This window comes from Manis pentadactyla, chromosome 2 (genome assembly GCF_030020395.1).
Source record: "Manis pentadactyla isolate mManPen7 chromosome 2, mManPen7.hap1, whole genome shotgun sequence".
Classification (NCBI taxonomy): Eukaryota; Metazoa; Chordata; class Mammalia; order Pholidota; family Manidae; genus Manis; species Manis pentadactyla.
In genome coordinates, this window is record NC_080020.1 from 128,239,091 (window position 1) to 128,262,349 (window position 23,259).

Sequence of the window (23,259 nt, forward strand, 5' to 3'; positions counted from 1 at the left end):
GCGCAAAGCCCTGCAGCTTCGGGACATCTGTGTTCTGCTTCCATAGGTTGCCTTACATAAGGGCAGGTGTTCTGCCCCCCCCTTCCCATCCTCCACCCCACCCCCGTGTTCCCATGCCTTACAGTTTTTCTAAATGGTGAAACAAAAATCCCAAAAAGGAATGTATAAAGCCTCCTCGTGTGTGAGAGATGCAATGATGTTCTCCCCAAATGTAACAGTGTTCCAAACAGTACGAGACACAAGAGGACCACACCTGGCTGGCTTCCTTACTGGGACTCTTGTCCAAATATCAGAAATAGAGGATACAAGCAATTTGAGAGAAAAGTTCAAATATATTGATATTTGTCAATTGGTTTCATTCCCACATTCCTTTAAAAAGTGTTCGTGGGGTGTTGGAAATGCCTGCCATCAAGAATGTTGTGTGGCGGGGGTCCTGATCCCTCTGAGACCCAGATCGACTAGACCACCTAACCTGAGCTTCCTTGTCCACCTTGCTAAGCAGCTGACATTCCTCCACGTGGGAACCACACTGCTCCCTCTTTAGTGTAAGACAGTGAAAAGCCTTACCACAGACGACAGATAGGTGAATCTAGAAACTGGCTCATTGATGATAATTCAGACTATTTCAGAAGGAGCCCAGCTTCTCCATGTTATGAAATAAAGTAATTTTAAGGTTACAGATGGGTCCTTCCCTCAGAGACACATATCAAAATTAAAGATAGAGAAAAGGATATTATATGCCAGTATTTAAAACACAGAGTTTTGAATCTGGCTTGTAAATTGTGTTGAGCACAGATCTTAAAGGTCAGTGTTGTGCACTTTGAGACAGAAGGGTTACTTTGTTTTCAAAACCTCTTAGTGGAGGTGGTCCACTCAGTGACGTGTTCTCTTTTCTTAGGGTACTTAACACTGCTATAAAGAACACATAGGATTCAACACCGAAAAAAAAAAAAAACCAAACAACCAGGTTAAAAAATGGGCAGAGGACCTGAGCATTTTTCCAGAGAAGAAATACAGATGGCCAACAGGCACACAAAAAGGTGCTCCACATCGCTAATCATCAGGGAAACACAGATCAAAACATAATGAGACATCACCTCATCCCAGTCAGAATGGCCACAATCCAAAAGACAAGAAATAAGAAGTGTTGGTGAGGATGTGGAGAAAAGGGAGCCCTCCTACACTGGTGGTGGGAATGTAAATTGGTGCAGCCACTGTGGAAAGCAGTGTTGGAGGTTCTCAACAAACTAAAACTAGAAATACCGTACAACCCAGTAATTCTGCTTCTAGGAGTTTATCTGAAGAAGACAAAAATCCCTGTTTCGGAAAGATATATGCACCCCTATGTTTATTGCTGCACTATTTACAATAGACAAGATAGGGGAACAATCAAAGTATCTATCAGTAGATGAACGGATAAAGAACATGTGGTGGAGATATACAACAGAATATTATTCAGCCATATAAAAGAAATTCTGCCATCTGCTATTTGTTCCAACATAGATGGACCTAGAGAGTATTATGCTGAATGAAATAAGCCAGGTAGAAAAAGACAGATACCATATGATTTCACTTTTTTGTGGAATTTAAAAACAAAACAAAATGAACAAAATAGATTCACAGACACTGAGAAGTGACTTGTGGTTACCATGGGAGAGGGGGGTAAAGGAGCCCCAAAATTCTCAACCATAGCGTAAGCTGGTCACGGGGTTGGTAGTACAGCACAGAGAATATAGTCAGTGGTTCTGGAGCGTCTTCCTGTATTGGCAGACAGTGACTGCACCAGAAGGACCTGTCTCTCTGATTTTGTCTACTTTAGATACTTCGTAGGTGTGAATCCTACTGTACAATGGCCTGTTGTGTGACTGACTTATTTCACCTAACATAGTACCCTGGATGTTCTGAGATGCTTTCTGATCCTAGCTAACTGCAGTTTGCTTGTCAGAGGCTAACACAGCAGCTCTGGTGGGTGTTCAGTGCTGCGGCATGACTATGCCACATGAAACCATTGCCAGCCCCAGTTAACAAACAGCCCTCGGGGGGAGTGGGGTGGGTGGTCAGGAAAGTAGTTCTCTTCACTCTTGACAGTGGTTATGGATTATGGGTTTAAGAAGAACTAAACCAGAATAACATATACTTCTATGTGAAAACAGCTCTCAACCTTGACTTCTAGTCTTTGATCGGTCACCAAATAATACTTGGTCTTATATTGGGAACTCTGTCATTCCCAAATATATGTATAATTAGCTTGGTGATTTGTGTAGGAATTGCAGGGTTGAACATAGGAGAAAAGAGGCATGGTTGAAAGAACTTGGGTTGAAAGAACATGATTCAGACTTGGATCAAGAACTGGCAGAGGCCAAAACCCTCCAGTTTCCTTCCTCCTGACCTTCTTTACAAAGGTCACTGTGGAACATGGTGTAGTCATCAAAGATTAGGAGAAGTTCTAACTGGTCATGGCACCCAGGACAGGAACGCCTGCTCTCAGGGTCAAAGATGCCAAGGTTGTCCTTGTCCTGGTCAAGCCCGTCTATAGCAACTTTTCAAGGTATTGGCTAATTTCAGCCCAATTCTGTATGTTTATTAAAGGGTTTAAGAAATCAGTGTTTTGGGGGAAGAGGAGAATGGGGAGTTACTGTTTAACGGGTAGAGTTTCAGTTTGGGAAGATGAAAAAGTTCTGAAGGTGGATGATTGGCGATGGTTGCGTAACAATGTGAATGTGCTTCATACGAATGAAATGAATGCTTCAAAATGGCTAAAATAAATTTTACATCAATATGTACATTTCACCATGATTTAAAAAAGGTGTCAGTGTGTGAGGTCAAATGATAGTTGGTAAAATCTGTCAAATGGGTCTTCTCTGTATTTCTAAAAACAGTTCTGTTGAAATTTTGATATTACTAAAATGTGGCCTCTCAGAAACAAACAGCTTTGTTTTTGTAAGCCTTGCTGTAGGTGGACCACCTGGGGGTCGTGTTGAGATGCAGGCTCTGGTGGGCAAGTTGGGGCCTGAGGGTCTGCGTCGTCTCACAGACTCCCCGTGTTGTCAGTGCTGCTGGTTCAGGGACCATATTTGGATTGTGAGGATTTACAAGTCATTCCTGAAAACCACCTTAGGGTCATGGTTACCAACTGTGAAGGGCTAGGCATACTCCCCAAACCCTAGATATTCATCTAGCACTACTGCTTTGGAGGAAGCAGAAATGAAGATTAGAAGCAAGGGCTTTAGGTAAAGCTAGGAAAATTTTTTTTTTTTTGAGAGGGCATCTCTCATATTTATTGATCAAATGGTTGTTAACAGTTAACAATAAAATTCTGTACAGGGGACTCAATGCACACTCATTAATCCACCCCAAGCCTAATTCTCATCAGTTTCCGATCTTCTGAAGCACAACGAACAAGTTCTTACATGGTGAACAAATTCTTACATAGTGAATAAGTTCTTCCATGGTGAACAGTACAAGGGCAGTCGTCACAGAAACTTTCGGTTTTGATCACGCATTATGAACTACAATCAGGTCAGATAGGAATATTCGTTTGATTTTTATACTTGATTTATATGTGAATCCCACATTTCTCTCTTATTATTATTATTATTATTATTATTGTTTTTTTAATAAAATGTTGAAGTGGTAGGTAGATGCAAGATAAAGGTAGAAAACATAGTTTAGTGCTGTAAGAAAGCAAATGTAGATGATCAGGTGTGTGCCTATAGGCTAAGTATTAATCCAAGCTAGACAAGGGCAACAAAACATCCACGGATGCAGAAGATTTCTCTCAAAACAGGGAGAGTGAGGTTCTAAGCCTCACCTCTGTTGATCCCCAATTTCTCACCTGATGACCCCCCTGCGACTGTGCCTGTCTTAGGTTGTTACTCCCTTGAGGAATCTTACCCATCTCTGGCTAACCAGTCATCTTCCAGGGCCATACAGGGAAATGTGAAGTTGGTAAGTGAGAGAGAAGCCTTATTGTTTGAAATGGTTAGCTTTTTATTTCTTTGCATATTTATGCCCTGTAGCTTCTATGCCCAGCATTTGTCTTGAGGTATCTTTACCACTTGGAAGAATTATGATACTTGGTAATTTCAATATGAGGCATGAATTCTGTTTAAGGGTTGTAATTAGGAAGGAAGAAGAAAAGCTATAGAAGTAGCAGACAGAAAAAAACATGGGAAGACTGATTATTTCTTTGACATATCTTCTTGTAGAGTAACATAAGCATGTATAGGTTTTAAACTAATTAAATTGCATACACACATTAACATAATAGGAATACAGCTACATAACCAAAGCAGACCTACAATTACCAGCCATCTCCAGTGAAACCAAGAAAACCAGTTAGGCACCCTAAGCATTTGGGAAAACTTATCTATGATATGATGGATATTGTCTAACTGAATTTGAATAGTTTGAGAAAAATCAGACAATTTAAAACAACACATTCCTGGGAACTGTTCATATCCCATGTGTTCTTTTAACAGTAGATAGTCTGTAGTCTCAAGATTTTGGAGCGCTGCAACTTGCACTTCTCCTAATTCTTGGTTGAGTTCCAACAGTACAGATCCAGTCAAATTTGTTATTTTACTGTATGCACAGACCAGCATAGATATCTCCTTCTTCATTCCAATGGCAATTCCAGGAACCAGTGGGATGAATGCAGCTACAACTGCAACAGCGCCAGGATCTTTGTTGACGTTTTTTGATGATCATCTTCTCGAATGACTCTTCCAGAGTATGTTGATGTTGGAACTTCTTCTTCATATCGTATCTTACTTCGTTCTCTGGGTAGGCAAATTGGGCTTTGATCCTCTGTATAAACACAAACAGATGCTTTGCCCACACTTTGATATGCCCTTTATACCATTGTGAAGAACTTATTGGAGGTCACCACACAGGAACTGCTTTTTTTTTAAGAGAAAGGAATATTATCAGAAAAATGTACTTCCATAGCTGATCATCTGACAACCTTTAAATGATCAAAATTAAGGATATTTAAAGGATGCATTAATCGTTGATTTACAGTTTTATCCTATCAGGGAGTAATCCCCCCCCTTTTTTTAATCATTAATCTACAATTACATGAAGAATATTATGTTTACTAGGCTCTCCCCTATACCAGGTCCCCCCTATAAATCCCTTTACAGTCACTGTCCATCAGCATAGCAAAATGCTGAAGAATCACTACTTCTCGGTGTTGTACAGCCCTCCCCTTTCTCCCACCCCCCCTTATGCATGCTAATCTTAATACCCCCCCTCGTCTCCCCCACCCGCCTTATCCCTCCCTACCCACCCATCCTCCCCAGTCCCTTTCCCTTTGGTACCAGTTAGTCCATTCTTGGGTTCTGTGATTCTGCTGCTGTTTTCCTCTTTCAGTTTTTCCTTTGTTCTTAAATTCCACAGATGAGTGAAATCATTTGGTATTTCTCTTTCTCAGCTTCGCTTATTTCACTGAGCATAATACCCTCTAGCTCCATCCATGTTGCTGCAAATGGTAGGATTTGTTTTCTTCTTATGGCTGAGTAATATTCCATTGTGTATATGTACCACATCTTCTTTATCCAATCATCTACTGATGGACACTTAGGTTGCTTCCAATTCTTGGCTATTGTAAATAGTGCTGCGATAAACATAGGTGTACATCTGTCGTTTTCAAACTTGAGTGCTGCGTTCTTAGGGTAAATTCCTAGGAGTGGAATTCCTGGGTCAAATGGTAAGTTTATTTTGAGCATTTTGAGGAACCTCCATACTGCTTTCCACAATGGTTGAACTAACTTACATTCCCACCAGCAGTGTAGGAGGGTTCCCCTTTCTCCACAGCCTCGCCAACATTTGTTGTTGTTTGTCTTTTGGATGGCAGCCATCCTTACTGGTGTGAGGTGATACCTCATTGTGGTTTTAATTTGCATTTCTCTGATAATTAGCGATGTGGTGCATCTTTTCATGTGTCTGTTGGCCATCTGAATTTCTTTTTTGGAGAACTGTCTGTTCAGTTCCTCTGCCCATTTTTTAAGTGGATTGTTTGTTTTTTGTTTGTTGAGGTGGGTGAGCTCTTTATATATTCTGGACGTCAAGACTTTATCGGATGTGTCATTTTCAAATATATTCTCCCATACTGTAGGGTTCCTTTTTGTTCTATTGATGGTGTCTTTTGCTGTACAGAAGCTTTTCAGCTTAATATAGTCCCACTTGTTCATTTTTGCTGTTGTTTTCCTTGCCCGGGGAGATATGTTCAAGAAGAGGTCACTCATGTTTATGTCTAAAAGGTTTTTGCCTATGTTTTTTTCTAAGAGTTTTATGGTTTCATGACTTACATTCAGGTCTTTGATCCATTTTGAATTTACTTTTGTGTATGCGGTTAGACAATGGTCCAGTTTCATTCTCCTACATGTAGCTGTCCAGTTTTGCCAGCACCATCTGTTGAAGAGATTGTCATTTCGCCATTGTATGTCCATGGCTCCTTTATCAAATATTAATTGACCATATATGTCTGGGTTAATGTCTGAATTCTCTAGTCTGTTCCATTGGTCTGTGGCTCTGCTCTTGTGCCAATACCAAATTGTCTTGATTACTATGGCTTTGTAGTAGAGCTTGAAGCTGGGGAGTGAGATCCCCCCTACTTTATTCTTCTTTCTCAGGATTGCTTTGGCTATTCGGGGTCTTTGGTGTTTCCATATGAATTTTTGAATTATTTGTTCCAGTTCATTGAAGAATGTTGCTGGTAGTTTCATAGGAATTGCATCAAATCTGTATATTGCTTTGGGCAGGATGGCCATTTTGACGATATTAATTCTTCCTAGCCATGAGCATGGGATGAGTTTCCATTTGTTAGTGTCCCCTTTAATTTCTCTTAAGAGTGACTTGTAGTTTTCAGGGTATAGGTCTTTCACTTCTTTGGTTAGGTTTATTCCTAGGTGTTTTATTCTTTTTGATGCAATTGTGAATGGAATTGTTTTCCTGATTTCTCTTTCTATTGGTTCATTGTTAGTGTATAGGAAAGCTACCGATTTCTGTGTGTTAATTTTGTATCCTGCAACTTTGCTGTATTCTGATATCAGTTCTAGTAGTTTTGGGGTGGAGTCTTTAGGGTTTTTTATGTACAATATCATATAATCTGCAAATAGTGACAGTTTAACTTCTTCTTTACCAGTCTGGATTCCTTGTATTTCTTTGTTTTGTCTGATTGCCGTGGCTAGGACCTCCAGTACTATGTTAAATAACAGTGGGGAGAGTGGGCATCCCTGTCTAGTTCCCGATCTCAGAGGAAAAGCTTTCAGCTTCTCGCTGTTCAGTATAATGTTGGCTGTGGGTTTATCATAGATGGCCTTTATTATGTTGAGGTACTTGCCCTCTATTCCCATTTTGCTGTGAGTTTTTATCATGAATGGATGTTGAATTTTGTCAAATGCTTTTTCAGCATCTATGGAGATGATCATGTGGTTTTTGTCTTTCTTTTTGTTGATGTAGTGGATGATGTTGGTGGATTTTCGAATGTTCTACCATCCTTGCATCCCTGGGATGAATCCCACTTGGTCATGGTGTATGATCCTTTTGATATACTTCTGTATTTGGTTTGCTAATATTTTATTAAGTATTTTTGCATCTACATTCATCAGGGATATTGGACTGTAATTTTCTTTTTTGGTGGGGTGTTTGCCTGGTTTTGGTATTAGGGTGATGTTGGCTTCATAGAATGAGTTTGGGAGTATTCCCTCCTCTTCTATTTTTTGGAAAACTTTAAGGAGAATGGGTATTATGTCTTCTTTGTGTGTCTGATAAAATTCCGAGGTAAATCCATCCAGTCCGGGGGTTTTGTTCTTGGGTAGTTTTTTGATTACCATTTCAATTTCTTTGCTCACAATTGGTCTGTTTAACTTTTGTGTTTCTTCTTTGGTCAGTCTTGGAAGGTTGTATTTTTCTATGAAGTCCATTTCTTCTAGGTTTTCCAGCTTGTTGGCATACAGGTTTTCATAGTAGTCTTTAATAATTCTTTGTATTTCTGTGGAGTCTGTTGTGATTTTTCCGTTCTCATTTCTGATTCTGTTGATTTGTGTTGATTCTCTTTTTCTCTTAATAAGTTTGGCTAGAGGCTTATCTATTTTATTTTCTCAAAGAACCAGCTCTTGGTTTCATTGATTTTTGCTATTGTTTTATTCTTCTCTATTTTGTTTATTTTTTCTCTGATCTTTATTATGTCCCTCCTTCTGTTGACTTTAGGCCTCATTTGTTCTTCTTTTTCCAGTTTTGATAATTGTGATGTTAGACTATTCATTTGGGATTGTTCTTCCTTCTTTAATTGTGCCTGGATCGCTATATACTTTCCTCTTAAGACTGCTTTCACTGTGTCCCACAGAAGTTGGGGCTTTGTGGTGTTGTTGTTGTTTGTTTCTATATATTCCTTGATCTCTATTTTGATTTGTTTGTTGATCCATTGATTATGTAGAAGCATGTTGTTAAGCCTCCATGTGTTTGTGAGCCTTTTTGTTTCCTTTGTAGAATTTATTTCTAGTTTTATACCTTTGTGGTCTGATAAATTGGTTGGTATAATTTCAGTATTTTGGAATTTACTGAGGCTCTTTTTGTGGGCTAGTATATGGTCTATTCTGGAGAATGTTCCATGTGCACTTGAGAAGAATATATATCCTGTTGCTTTTGGATGTAGAGTTCTGTAGATGTCTATTAGGTCCATCTGTTCTACTGTGTTGTTCAGTGCCTCCGTGTCCTTACTTATTTTCTTCCTGGTGGATCTATCCTTTGGGGTGAGTGGTGTGTTGAAGTCTCCTAAAATGAATGCATTGCAGTGTATTTCCCCCTTTAGTTCTGTTAGTATTTGTTTCACATATGCTGGTGCTCCTGTGTTGGGTGCATATATATTTAGAATGGTTATATCCTCTTGTTGGACTGAGCCCTTTATCATTATGTAGTGTCCTTCTTTATCTCTTGTTACTTTCTTTGTTTTGAAGTCTATTTTGTCTGATATTAGTACTGCAACCCCTGCTTTCTTCTCGCTGTTGTTTGCCTGAAATATGTTTTTCCATCCCTTGAGTTTTAGTCTGTGCATGTCTTTGGGTTTGAGGTGAGTTTCTTGTAAGCAGCATATAGATGGGTCTTGCTTTTTTATCCATTCTATTACTCTCTGTCTTTTGATTGGTGCATTCAGTCCATTTACATTTAGGGTGACTATTGAGAGATATGTACTTATTGCCATTGCAGGCTTTAAATTTGTGGTTACCAAAGGTTCAAGGTTAGCCTCTTTAGTATCTTACTGCCTAACTTAGCTCGCTTATTGAGCTGTTACATACACTGTCTGGAGATTCTTTTCTTCTCTCCCTTCTTATTCCTCCTCCTCCTTTCTTCATATGTTGGGTGTTTTGTTCTGTGCTCTTTTATTTATTTATTTATTTATTTATTTTTTCCTGGATAATTATTTTTTATTGAAGGGTAGTTGACACACAGTATTACATTAGTTTCAGGTGTACAACACAGTGATTCAACATTTATATACATGATAATTCTAGGTACCAGCTATCACCATACCAAGTTATTACAATATTTTGACTATATTCCTTATGCTATACATTACATCCTGGTTACTTATTTATTTTACAATTGGAAGTGTGTTTATATATACATATATGTGTATATATGTGTGTATATATATATATATATTTTTTTTTGTGAGGGCATCTCTCATATTTATTGATCAAATGGTTGTTAACAACAATAAAATCTGTATAGGGAGGTCAATACTCAATGCACAATCATTAATCCACCCCAAGCCTTATTTTCGTCAGTCTCCAATCTTCTGATGCATAACGAACAAATTCTTACATGGAGTACAAATTCTTACATAGTGAATAAGTTACATGGTGAACAGTACAAGGGCAGTCATCACAGAAGCTTTCGTTTTTGTTCATGCATTATGAACTATAAACAGTTCAAATATGAATATTCATTTGATTTTTATACTTATATGTGGATACCACATTTCTCTATTATTATTATTTTTAATAAAATGCTGAAGTGGTAGGTAGATATGAGATAAAGGTAGAAAACATAGTTTAGTGTTGTAAGAGAGCAAATGTAGATGATCAAGTGTGGGCCTGTAGACTATGTGTTAATCCGAGCTAGACAAGGGCAATAAAACATCCACGTATGCAGAAGATTTCTCTCAGAACAGGAGGGGGGAGGTTCTAAGCCTCACCTCTGCTGATCCCCATTTTCTCACCTGATGGCCCCCCCTGTGACTGTGCCTGTCTTAGGTTGTTCCTCCCTTGAGGAATCTTACCCGTCTCTGGCTAACCAGTCATCTTCCGGGGCCATACAGGGAAATGTGAAGTTGGTAAGTGAGAGAGAAGCCTTATTGTTTGAAATGGTTAGCTTTTTACTTCTTTGCATATTTATGCCCTGTGGTTTCTATGCCCAGCATTTGTCTTGAGGTGTCTTTACCACTTGGAAGAATTATGATACTCGGTAAAGTCGACATGTGGCACGAATTCTATTTAAGGGTTGTAATTAGGTAGGAAGAAGAAAAGCTATAGAAGTAGCAGGCAGAAGAAAACCTGGGAAGATTGATTATTTCTTTGACATATCTTCTTGTAGAGTAACTTCAGCATGGATAGGTTTTAAACTACTAATTAAATTGTGCGGTTCTGTGCTCTTTTTAGGAGTACTCCCATATAGAGCAGTCCCTGTAAGATGCCCTGTAGAGGTGGTTCATGGGAAGCAAATTCCCTCAGCTTTTGCTTGTCTGGGAATTGTTTAATCCCGCCATCATATTTAAATGATAGTCGTGCTGGATACAGTATCCTTGGTTCAAGGCCCTTCTGTTTCATTGCATTAAGTATATGATGCCATTCTCTTCTGGCCTGTATGTAGGGTTTCTGTCGAGAAGTCTGATGATAGCCTGATGGGTTTTCCTTTATAGGTGACCTTTTTCTCTCTAGCTGCCTTTAAAACTCTTTCCTTTTGTCCTTGATCCTTGCCATTTTAATTATTATGTGTCTTGGTGTTGTCCTCCTTAGATCCTTTCTGTTGGGGGTTCTGTGTATTTCCGTGGTCTGTTTGATTATTTCCTCCTCCAGTTTGGGGAAGTTTTCAGCAAGTATTTCTTCAAAGACACTTTCTATCCCTTTTCCTCTCTTCTTTTTCTGGTACCCCTATAATACGGATATTGTTTCTTTTGGATTGGTCACACAGTTCTCTTAGTATTGTTTTGTTCCTGGAGATCCTTTTATCTCTCTCTATGTCAGCTTCTATGCGTTCCTGTTCTCTGGTTTCTGTTCCTTCAATGGCCTCTTGCATCTTATCCATTTTGCTTATAAATCCTTCCAGGGTTTGTTTCACTTCTGTAATCTCCTTCCTGCATCTGTGATCTCCCTCCAGACTTCATCCTATTGCTCTTGCATTTTTCTCTGCATCTCCATCAGCATGTTCATGATTTTTATTTTGAATTCTTTTTCAGGAAGACTGGTTAGGTCTGTCTCCTTCTCAGGTGTTGACTCTGTGATCTTTGTCTGCCTGTAATTTTGCCTTTTCATGGTGATAGAGATAGTTTGCAGAGCTGGTATGAGAGACGGCTGGAAGAGCTTTCCTTCTTGTTGGTTTGTGGCCTTCCTCTCCTGGGAGAACAGCAACCTCTAGTGGCTTGTGCTGGGCAGCTGTGCACAGAAAGGGCTTCTGCTTCCTGCCCGGTTGCTATGGAGTTTATCTCCGCTGTTGCTGTGGGCGTGGCCTGGCTCGGGCTGCTGCTCCAAAATGGTGGAGTCGCGTTGGAGCAGGAGCTGCTGGGAGGCTATTTATCTCCGTAAGGGGCCTCCGTGCTCCCTGCTGCCCAGGGGTTATATTGCCCAGAGATCCCCAGATTCTTTGCCTCTGGACTAAGTGTCCCGCCCTGCCCCTTTAAGAATTCCAAAAAGCACTCGCCAAACCAAAACAACAACAACAAAAAAATAAATTAAATAAATAATTTTTTAAAAACCAAAAAAACCACATGCTTTTCTTTGTCCTCAGGTGCCGGCCTCAGGCACCTGCTCACCAGTCTTGCTGCCCTGTTTCCCTAGTATTGGGGTCCCTGTCCCTTTAAGACTTCCAAAAAGCACTTGCCAAAAAAAAAAAAAAAAAAAAAAATGGCTGCTCTCATTTCTTTGTTCTCCGGCGTTGGCCTCAGGCATCTGCTCACCGGTCCTGCTGCCCTGATTCCCTAGCATCCAGGGCCCCACGCACACACTGTGTCTGTGCTCTGGTCCAGATGGCTGGGGCTGGGTGTTCAGCAGTCCTGGGCTCCGTCTCCCTCCCGGCTCCGACTCCTCTCCTCCCGCTGGGAGTTGGGGGGAGGGGTGCTTGGATCCCGCTGGGCTGGGGCTTGTATCTTACCCCCTTTGCGAGGCGCTGGGTTCTTGCAGGTGTGGATGTGGTTTGGATGTTGTCCTGTGTCCTCTGGTCTCTATTTTAGGAAGAGTTGTCTTTGTTATATTTTCATAGATATATGTGGTTTTGGGAGGATATTTCCGCTACTCTACTCATGCCGCCATCTTGGCTCCACCCTTTGAAAGCTAGGAAATTTTTCCTTGGCCTTTGGAAGCTTTTCCTTTCTCTTCCTCTCTGTGCCCTCCATTCCAGCAAGCATTTCACGTCAAGCATAGCCAGGGGTTGTGCGGACAACAGCGAAAAAATTCTCAGGTGTATTAAAAAGCAGTTTTAAAAGTCCTGCATTGTGTGAGAAACCAAGCGTAGCCACGTGTAACTAAAGTCCCAAGATGGGAACCTTGGGAACATGGCTGGGTTGGAGGTGGTAGTGTGTTTTTTTGTTTTTGTTTTGTGAGAAGACTACAGGGCATATTTTCTTGTTTCATTCAGTCTGAGAAGTGTGCTCATCTGCTCAGCTGCCCTTTTTTCTGGCCAGAAGACAGTTTTAATGGCAATTTAAAATTTCATTCCACACTAAAATTTAAACTACTATTGGTTGGACCTAGAATACAGGGGATCAAAATGTTCCTGTTCTGATTTGTAAGTTATGTTATACTTGCCCTGAGGTATAAGCAAATGCAGATGTAGAAAGAAATGTGCACTGTCTTGAAAAATGTGCGTGGTCGTGGCCTCTGGAGGATGCAGCACAGGGTCAGGGCAGGCAAGTTAGAAATTACTTGTCTTCTTGGACAATAAGCTTTGGACAGAGTTTTAGAAGAGGAGCACAGCTTTGCAGGGTGTAAGTAGGGCTGAAGGAAGATCAGTTCTTATGTACGTGCAAGGTGGAAGACAGCGCTGAACATCTGTCTTTTCTAGAACATTCATAAGGTGCACGGGCAATCACTGGAGCAATCCCTTAGGAATATTGAAGACTTGAGTAATAAGTTCTAAATTAAATTTTTCACATTGAGAGTAAACTTTTGTTATCTTTACTGAAAAGAGCCTAATTTGATTGCTCTGAAATAGCTTAGAGTGATATCAGTTTACCTAATTTATTCTAAGGGGTGGTTATTTAATTTACCCCAGTAAATTTAAGATGATTACTCTCTGCTGGGATTCTGTTGGGTGTTCTGTTTGCATTGTCTCTTTATGGGGTCTTCTGAAATATTTTCTCTGGCTAGGGATTTACTGGCCCCAAGCTACCAGTAAATGCTCTCTAGCTCCTTTTTATTTGCAACAAGTATAATTAGCTTGGTTTTAAAAGATTGTCTCATTTCATTAATCTGCAAAAGGGCCGTTAGATTATCTGGTATTCTCAAGTCATTCCCATCCCCCAAATAGACTTTCTCAGGCCACACAGGAAACACGATACTAACAATTTATAACCGAATTTCCCACTTAAAACCACTTTTTTGGCTTCACCTTCTGGTTTTGTCTTGTTGGATATATATTAGGCCAATTTTGTGAAACTTAATAATGGATGGTGTGATTTTTTCATTGCATTTTGGGGGCATTTTCACACTTTCTTCCTCTCCAGTTCCTTCCTCTGCCTTTGTGTCCTGCACTTTGCCTTTTTGTGTCCCTTGCACACCATGTAGATGTGGGCAGCCTTGTGACCTTTCCACACCCTCGACCTCCACGCACCAGGTATGTCCTGCAGAAATCTCCTCTAAACCCGTGGAGTGCTGGGAAGTTGACAGTGGGACAGCCTGTGTAGCTCCTGTTTCACAGCTCCAAATGGCACCCTGGCCCCGAACATTGTCAGCAATTGGATGAGAGCTCAGTGATTTCAAGTCTTGGTGGGAACAAGCTATCTGACTGCTAAAGGGAAGTGATGGATCCTAGATATTTTAACCGAGCTAAGTATGTCATCTGGAAGGAAGCTAGCTGGCTGCTGGCGCCGGCCCCTGAGAGCCCAGGAATGCCCTTGCTTTTCAGTAGCCCCGGAAGCTGCATTCCTTCCTGGCTTCACACATACAGCTAACTGTTGGCTGCGGTAGCTGCCTGGTGAAGAAGTCGCCCCTGCCAACTCCTGTGCGACCACATGGGGAGTGAGCAGGCTTTGTGTGGTTGGCCAGTAGGTGATAACCTGGGTGCCCCAGGGTAGCTCACAAGAATGGTGGGGGACAGGGAGACTCGCAGGGAGATGCCCACACTTGTGAAGATGGAGGAAAAGGAATCTGGGGACAACACGAGTGATGCAAAAGTGGTGTCATTAGGACACTGACTCTTTGAGCCCAAGTCTGGGGCAGCAGGACAGATTCTTTCTAGTCAGCTGGCCTAGATGATGCCAAGATTTCAGGGTTTTTAAAATATATATATATTCTATCCTTTTCTCAGTCCTTTTTGTGAAGAGAAACATTTTCACGTTAATGCACATACTTGGGGGAAATCCTACCCATTTTTTTTTTCAAAAGGAAAGAAAAGGTTACTTACATTTTTGTCCCTCTCAGGTGTCCCTTGTCTTGCAGTCATTGCTTCCAGGCAAATGAACCCGTGGGTCTGGAGCCCACGGGTGCTGTGGGCCATGGGAAGTGGCCGTCTGTACAGGATGAGCCGTCTGAATACTGGCAGGTCCCCATGGTTCAGCCTGAGAACGTGTTAACGGCCCTCTTATTTGCTTTTGTATTTCAGCTCATGGTCAACATGTTTATGACTTACAGATAGAATTTTTCTGATGGCTTACAATAAAGTTTAACAAAGTAAGTTGTTTTTTTACAGTCCAATTAAGAGGCGAAGCATATTCCTAAAACAATATATGGCCCAGGAGTACCATTGCCATCGAAATTCTATTGTTGCATATGTGTGTTTGCTAACTAACGGCTTCTGGGGCATCTGTATTCCCTTCAGGGTGTTCAGTTTTTCTCATGGGGTCTAAATGATTCACTGTGATTGGTCTCTGCTGCACATGTCCAACCTTGAGTTGAAATAGAAATGAATGACCACACTATTTTTGAACTGGAGCTTAGGTTTTTCTTTTGTGTGTGTATGCATGTGTTTATTGTGATAAATATACACAATTTGACCATTTTTAAGTGTATAATTCAGTGCATTAATTACATTCATAATGTGTGAACCATCACCACTATCTAGTTGTAAAGTCTTTTCATCACCCCGAACAGAAACTCTGTAACCAAAATTGGTGCCAACTCCCTGTGCAATTTATTACTAGACTGCCCTCCTCTTAAATACCTTTTCTTGTGCTGCTTTTAGAAATAAGCACGTTAGAAATTCTGGTTTATAGCCTTTAAGGAATAGACAGTGTCAAGAAGGACTTGCTTTAACCCAGTTTCCGATTCCAAGGACAGAGAATCAGGTGGTGACTTGGGTGACGCCCACAAGTGGTGTGCACATAGGGTGGGGGAAGGGTGGCTACACAGCCACCCAAAAAAGTCAGGAGAAGGGGGCATGCTATTGACAAGTGGAATCAGATGTATTTGGCTGCTTTTGTTGAAACTTCAGTATAGGTCCATCTATTATTCTTGGAAGTCACTTCAGTCAAAACTGCAGCTGTTTTAAAAAGACAGCATTGAGCTGAGAAACTCTTAAATGCTCTGGGCTTTTCCCACATTTTGCCATTTCATCCTGGAAAAACCCATCTCTGAGATAGATACTTAACATAAACCCACGGAGTTTCTTAGAATCAGAAGTCTACCCTGGAGACTTCCTTCCCCACACTAGGAGGGGCTTTCAGCCCTGCTGCGTTGAAGACCAAGTAAAAAAAGTAAAATGCAATCTGTCTGGTGTACTTGGTTTTGGGAGAAAAATTGTTTTTATGCTCTAAAAGCCATGTGATTCCGACTCTCTAGACCTCTTCCAAGAATTTGGTTTGGCATGGTGTGGCTCAAAGACGGAAAGTCAAATGTTTCCATAAATTCTCACTCTGGGACTCAGGAAAAAAGTAACGTCTGCTTGTTAACATGCTTAGCTCCAGAAAAAAACATGCGTATTTGCAAATCTGTGTGGCCCTGCGAGGAAATCTCGCTTTTCATAACCTGAAGGAGACTTGGTCAAGTGGACGGAGCACTTGTATTTCCCCTTTCAGGTGCCTGGTTCCTGCAGAGATGTGCCTGGCTCTCCCCGCCTTTGCTTGGAGACAAATGCCCTGATGAAGACCTTCTCAGAGAGGCCTTCTCTGTCTGGAAGAGCCATTGCCTTGACATTGTATCACATTGTATCATGTATGGCTTTTTTGTCTCTCTCCTCACCAAGTCTCTGAGAATGGGGGCTTGTCATTGCTGTGTCCTTCGCACCTAGGAGCAGAGCCTGCCCTGTGGAGGCATGCAAACACTGAATGGTTGAATGGAACTCCGTCCGTAATCAGCATGAAGCCAATAAGTCACTGGTGTTATGAGGAATATGTGCCATGTCGAGTTTTGTAGATCTGAACTTGCCAAGGGTGCATGCTGTGACTTGAGATGATCATCGTGTGACTTTTTAATAAAGGAGTTGCAAGTATTAAAGTACAAGTGTCAGAAGAAAAAGCCACATATCAGAAGAGGCATGGTGGGATGTCACTGTGTTACTTCTATCCTGACAGTATATAAACCACCTTACACTGTAGGATCAGAGTGAAACAACATTGAAGAAAATGAAAGAGAAGCTTGTTCAAAGGAATTATTTCACTTGATAAACTCCAAAAACATATATGATGCATTTTCATTTTTTGAGAGGGGAGTAGGTGGGTTGTGGTTGGTTTAGAGTATTTTACCAAAGTTTGGCCTTTTGAAGCCTGAGATTATTGTCTCATATACTTCAACATCTGTATTGAAACAGGAAACAGTTTACAGTGGCAAACTGTAGGAAATGTTGGTATTATGAGGAACGTGGGCCGTGTCGAGTTTTGTAGACCTTAGCTTGCCAAGGGTGCATGCCATTCATCTGCTTCCTGCCATCTCCCCAGAACCACTGAAAAATCCACTGAAGAGACCCAGACGCCTGTCTCCCTGCTTGTTTAAGTGAATCCAGGTTAAGTGGATTTGGAATCCAGCTTATTTCTCTTTCAGAACATGGCTCTTGCCCCAGTCCCTTTGAACTGCACAGCTAGTCCCCCCTGCCTGGCCTCTCCACTGGATGGGTGGCAGGGGGACTGGATCACCATTAGCAGTGTTTATAGGCCCCATCCAGGCTCCAGCTGAAGACAGACACAGACTTACAAAATGCTTTTGCAGGAGAAAGCAGATGACCTCTGCCCTAGGTCATGGGTTTTATCTTCCTTTCACCCGACTTGCTGATGGCTTCCTCATTCCTCCCTGGGTCCACTGAATGAGCCACCTCTTGCCAATCCTTAGGCTTGATCTATTGGACTCAAGCCTGCCCCTGATTTGCCTCTGCTTCCCATCTTCCTTTGGCTCCTGGATTCCAGGAAGTCTGCTTCTGGGAAACATATTCTATGTGTGCCTGTGTAAACCTGTGGTATGGCCAGACCCTTCCTACAACCAACAAGAATCCTGGTCCTGCAATGCTAGTGTCCAGGCCCAAAGAGAAGGACTGATGTTTTGTGCCATTGACCCCAGTTGTTGCTTTCAATTTTGTGGTTAGCTTTGCAAATTAAATTGCTTTACTTGAAGATAAGCAGGATACAGTCTTGCATTCTCAGTATGTACAAATATGAAAAATAATCAGCTAATTAATCCTGTATGCTAAGCTTAGACCAGGCCATAATTTGTGATTGGAAGACAGGAAGTAGAAAACATTAAATTGAAACTTGACTTTTTTTCCTTTTTGGTGTCTTAAGTAAATACATTTTTCACAACATGATACTTCTAATAAAGGTATGCAAAGACCTTATTTGGAAACAAAACAGTTCAGAAATATTGGGAATCAGATGTGGTACAATGTAATGCTAGGTATAATCTCAGTAGAAAAAGCAGAGGTAATTTGTTAAATTCGGGCAGTGTGTCCATTTGTGACTGATTTTTGCATTCCATTCCCAGAATTGATTTATAGGTCTGTTATTTGGAATCAGTTTTTCCAAAGGCTCAATGGTACGCATAGGGAATTGATTATCCATTCTGTGTGTGAAGACTGGTTACCCACAAATCACCAAGACTTGGGAGGATGCAAAAGCCCTCTGTTGCATGATTCTAACTCTCCATCTGTGTTCTGACTGCCAACCAGGTTGCCACCATGGTGAGATTAGGCAATCACATTATTCTTGTGATCACCTCCCTGGTGAATGGTGGAGAGATGGGGCATCCCACTTCTAAGGCATGTCCTCCCCTTCGGAGTTGACATTTAGCATGGGTGGAGGGAAGAGGAGGAAGGTGGCTGCATGACACCTCTCTCCTAGGCACTCTGCAGGTACATTCCATCTATTTGTCCCATTTAATCCTTACAACACCTTATAAGGAAGGTGTGATCAGCTCAATTTTAATGAATATGGAGTTAAGCTGAGGTGAAATAATACATCTGGGAGTCCATCACTCATTAGGGATGAGTGAGTGAGCTGGGGTTTGGGTCTGGAGTTGATCATCTTTCCCCTTTATCGCCGACTTGAGGGAAGTCAAGAGGGGCAGGGAGGCTTGTGACGGAGCTGTTGGTTGGCGTCCCAGGCTGGCTGCCCTGCACACTCATTGCAGTCTGTCCAGCCCAGGGAGCAGGTGGTCGTCTCCTTGTCACGACGTGTGTGCTCTGCCTTGAATTACTCTTCAGGGTGTGTGGCTTCTGCCACCTCTTGCACTTCCTCCCCATGGTGGCTTTTTTCCTTCCTTTTATTGCTCTCTGGAAATAAAAGGGTCAGCAAAAACCTCATTTTAATGTTTCTTTGTCCTGTGTTCACACTCTTGCTTCCACACTGCTGCTTCTGACAGCACTTCTCAAGCCTGGCTGCCTGTTAACTCACTGGCAAGCTTGTGTCAAGAGCCTTGGCCCTGCCCCAAAACAATGAAATCCCAATCTCTGTTGGACTCAGCCCACAGTGTGTTTTTGGAAGGCTTCTTGGGTGCTGTTTAATGAGCGGCCAAGTTCAGAACTATTTCACAGACTGAATGAGTGTCAGGTGAAAATGCTACATTGAAAGTTGCTGAGAAAGTGTAACTTTTGCATCCTGGGCTTAGAAAATGCTAATGTTACCTGAGATTTCTAGGCCCTGGTTGTCCCCATACAGCTTCCTTTCTGGCTATCTTCTTAGATGGTTCTATAAATGTCTCCTCTGCCCATATTATCTCTGTAACTACAGCTCTGTCCATCTGTCTGTCAATCTTAACTCTCTTCAGGGAATCATACTTGCTCTTGACCTTTGTATCCTCCCTTCTGTACTCCCACCCTCGAGTTGGTAATGTTAGCATGGGGCATTTGTGAACTGTCTCCCCCACTAGTGCAGTGCGATAGAACAGAGTCACTGCTATGCTGAAAGAATCGCATGTGTGGTTAGCCGACGAGCTGCTGCTTGATCACAGGGGAACTTGGCCCCACTCTGGTTCTGCCAAGTTCACTTCCATGACTGTGGTCCTGGGATCTGTGTTTTAACAAGTTCCGACCCGATTCCGGTCACACTGACATTGGAGAACCACTGACTCAGTGGGTTTATCGATCTGAGATAAACTGGAGAGTCCCTCCCTCCCTGCTTCTCACCCTGGCTTATTTGCTATGTACTTCTCACGGGTGACTCCTGTTCTGTGGGCCTGGGGCTGTGGGAGGGACTGGCCTTCCTGGTGGCATGATGGATGCTCTGGACGGTTTGCTCCTTTGATTTCCCCCCCTCCGCCTGGCGGGAGGTCCCGCCCCCTTTTCTTTCTTGGTCTGGAACAGACCCGAGTGTCTGGGCACTTTTTCTCCCAGCTGCGCGAAGCTGTGAAGCTTGTTCAACTTTGTATTTAGACAGATTCCAACAGTAAAGCAGCTTCCTGAGATCCCTCAAAGGAGTTCAGGCATGGAGGTTATCACTGCTGGTGGTTGAGTTCAGACAAGTTACGTTTCTGAGGAAAACTTTATCACCTGTTTCTGTCTCAGGAAGAGAGGGAGTGAGGTGTGGTCTAAACGGCAAGGCCTGGGGTTAAGAGCAAGCCCTTGGGTGGGGGTGAGCAAAGGCGGTGGTCCCTGGAAGCTGTTTTCTCCATTCCTCCAGCCATGCATCTGCCCTTGCTGCTAGTAATGCCCCACCTGCGCTGGATGAGATGCAGAGAAAAGGGTGGGACCGTCCCAAGCAGCTGCCCCACACTGGAGAGGAAAGGGGCTCATGTCTGGTGGATGCCTATTCTGGTAACTTCAGTTTAAGGAGTGGCTGGTACTTAGCACAGCAGTGCAAGCGTCAACTTCCAGCTTTATTTCAGAGTGATTGCATTGCCATTTTAAAAGTAAGAAATGAGACTTAAATGGTTACTTATGAGGAATGCTGCCTGGGAAAGAGCACCAGTGAACTTTTAAGGTAGTGGAAATGCTCAGCATGTTCTATGTGGTTCATCAAGCTGTGTACTTGTATGCAAAGTAAACCTCAGTTTTTAAAAATAACATCTAGCTTTTTTGAAGGCAGCTGTGTGTATTGAAGTTACATGTCACAAACACAGCATTACTGCGCTCTGGGCTTATGTAATTACTCCAGTGTTTAACTGAAGCAGCCGTGACAAGCCACTGCCCCAGCCCATAGCCCTTTTTTGTACAGCCTACCAGCTAAGAATGGTTCTTACATTTTTAAATGTTTGGAAAAAAATCAAAAGAATAATTTATGACATGAAAATGACATGAAATTAAAATTTAATGAAGTTGTCCTGGAAGATAGCCATGCCCATTCATTATCATCTGAGATTGCTCTCGAGCTCCAGCGCCACAGTGGAGGAGTCCAAAAGCCTGGAGTGTTTACCGTCTGGCCCTTTGCAGAAAAAGTCTGCTGACCCTGATCTAAAGGGTCGTTTTCCCCAGTTACTTCTGAGGTGATATTTAGTGCTGCAGGAGGCCTCGTGGCTCCCAGAACTGGCTACACATTGGAATCACTAAATGGGCTACTAATTGAGATTCCTGGGCCCCCAGGCCATGCCCAGTGGACCAGCCTCCTGGAGATGGCCCAGAAATCTGTATTTGTAGCCAGCCAGCAGGAGCGGGTGCTGTGAACCCTTAATAGTAGATTGATTGGTTAAGACAGATTATTTTGTTTTCCCTGAGGCAAATGCCTTGCGGAGAGGATGAAGGTGGTTGGTCTTAAAGACCAGGTGTCCTGATACCTGAGGGCTTTAAACCCCCTGAATCCTGAGCCTCAATCCAGAGTTTCTGATTCAGCAAGTCTGAGGTGAGGCCTGAAAATGTGCATTTTTCATAAGCTCTGGGTCTTGCTGATGCTGGCCTGGGAGTCACCATTGGAGAACTAGTTTGTAGGGCTTGGCAGTATATGTGTGGGTTTTTTTATTCTTTCTTTAACCATGTTCTAAATAAAAGCATGTGAATACAGTCTTCTCTCCAAAGCACGTTCTTTAAAATAAAACACAGATGGCTCCACACACAATCCAAGTACCTCTGTTGACTGGCGCAGCCATAAAGGAGCCATTCTCAAACAGTGTCTTGTCAAAAACAAAATGTCGTCTGGCCATCTTGGTTTTAAATACTAACACCTGTCAATGGTTTAGTCTGTAACTGGGTGTTCTTTTCTGGGTTATGGGAGAGCCACTCCCAGGCGCAGCCAAAGTAAGAAGGGCCTGTGGGTTAATTATATCCCAATGCATTTCTGCGGAAGGTCTGCTCCTGAAGTATTTCAAAAAATGAGCTAATTGTGCTTATACACTTTCAGAAGTTGCTCTGTGCATTTTGACACCCAATGCTTACTTTTAATATTAAAATGCAGTTAAATCATTACTGTGCACCATGCTGGGTAAATACAGAGCCCGCATTTTCTTAGGTGCCAGAGTGGGAGAACGAAGGAGAGTGTGCATCTAGAAGCTGCTGGAAGAGCTCCCAAGCTTTTGATACGTAATCTTAGCTTTAATGTACTATGCTATTCATCGTCCATGCCACCCTGGCATAGAGAACATTGGGCTGGTAACTGGAAATGGGGCCAGGACTAAGGTAAGGTGGGCTGGATGTGCAGGATGCGAAGTGTAAAGAAATAGGGTCATGCGTTTGCACACACCCACACCCCCAGAATTGGGTCATCCTTACATGTGTACTCTGCCATCTGCCTCTCCCCTGTCCCGGCCCTGATCAGAACCTAGGAACTTAAGCAAGACTCCCTAGGACAAGAGGCCCATCTGTAGAGTCAAACTCCCTGTTTTCCCTTACTTTGCTTGAATGATTCATTGATAACTCTTAAAATACTCTGAGAAATGACTCATTTTTAAGAATCTTTCCTTGTGTCGATACATTTTAGTGAACTTGTTTAAGTTACTGCGATGTGTGCTACAGTGTGTAATGTGATGGTTTTGATTATTCACACGAATTTTTGAGGGAAAATTCCCCAAAGATTTTCCTAGATAAGAACTTCATAGCCAGCTTGTGCAGTCTCCCATTAAACCATAATTTTACACTTGTAAATTCAACACTTGGACTGTCTTAGAACTTCCAAATGCAGTGGCTTCATTTCAGAGGTTTAAGGTGGTCATATCGAGCTGTTTGGGTGTTCCAAATGGTTCTTGTACTAATTCTGAAATAGTATTTCTCAGTCTTCCAGTGAGGGTAACTGAGTAGCCAACCCTTGAGAATTCGGCAAGTATTTTTGTCTTCTGGAATGATCTCCTCTTCTGAAATGTATCCATCTTCCTGCCATGTCAGAGGTCACAGTGGCTTGCTCCAAGCATCTGCTTTGGCTCTTGAAAAGGGAGCTAATGACAAATGTTTTCTGGGTGTTCCTGAAAACCAGCCACTCTCGGGACAATGGGCTGGAACATATGTTGTCCCCAGTTTCAGGAAGGTTTTGTAACAAAGGACTCA

General features: G+C 42.1%; 1 protein-coding gene and 1 long non-coding RNA gene across 2 annotated transcripts in view; both read left to right on the forward strand.

Annotated features, from left to right (window-relative positions):
• MYO10 (myosin X) overlaps positions 1–23,259 on the forward strand; it is a 210,736-nt gene that overhangs the window by 40,572 nt on the left and 146,905 nt on the right. The window lies entirely within an intron of this gene.
• LOC130682056 (uncharacterized) lies at positions 5–17,052 on the forward strand. Its single transcript, XR_008995378.1, has 2 exons — positions 5–2,548; positions 16,451–17,052. It is a non-coding gene; the product is annotated as an uncharacterized LOC130682056 (long non-coding RNA).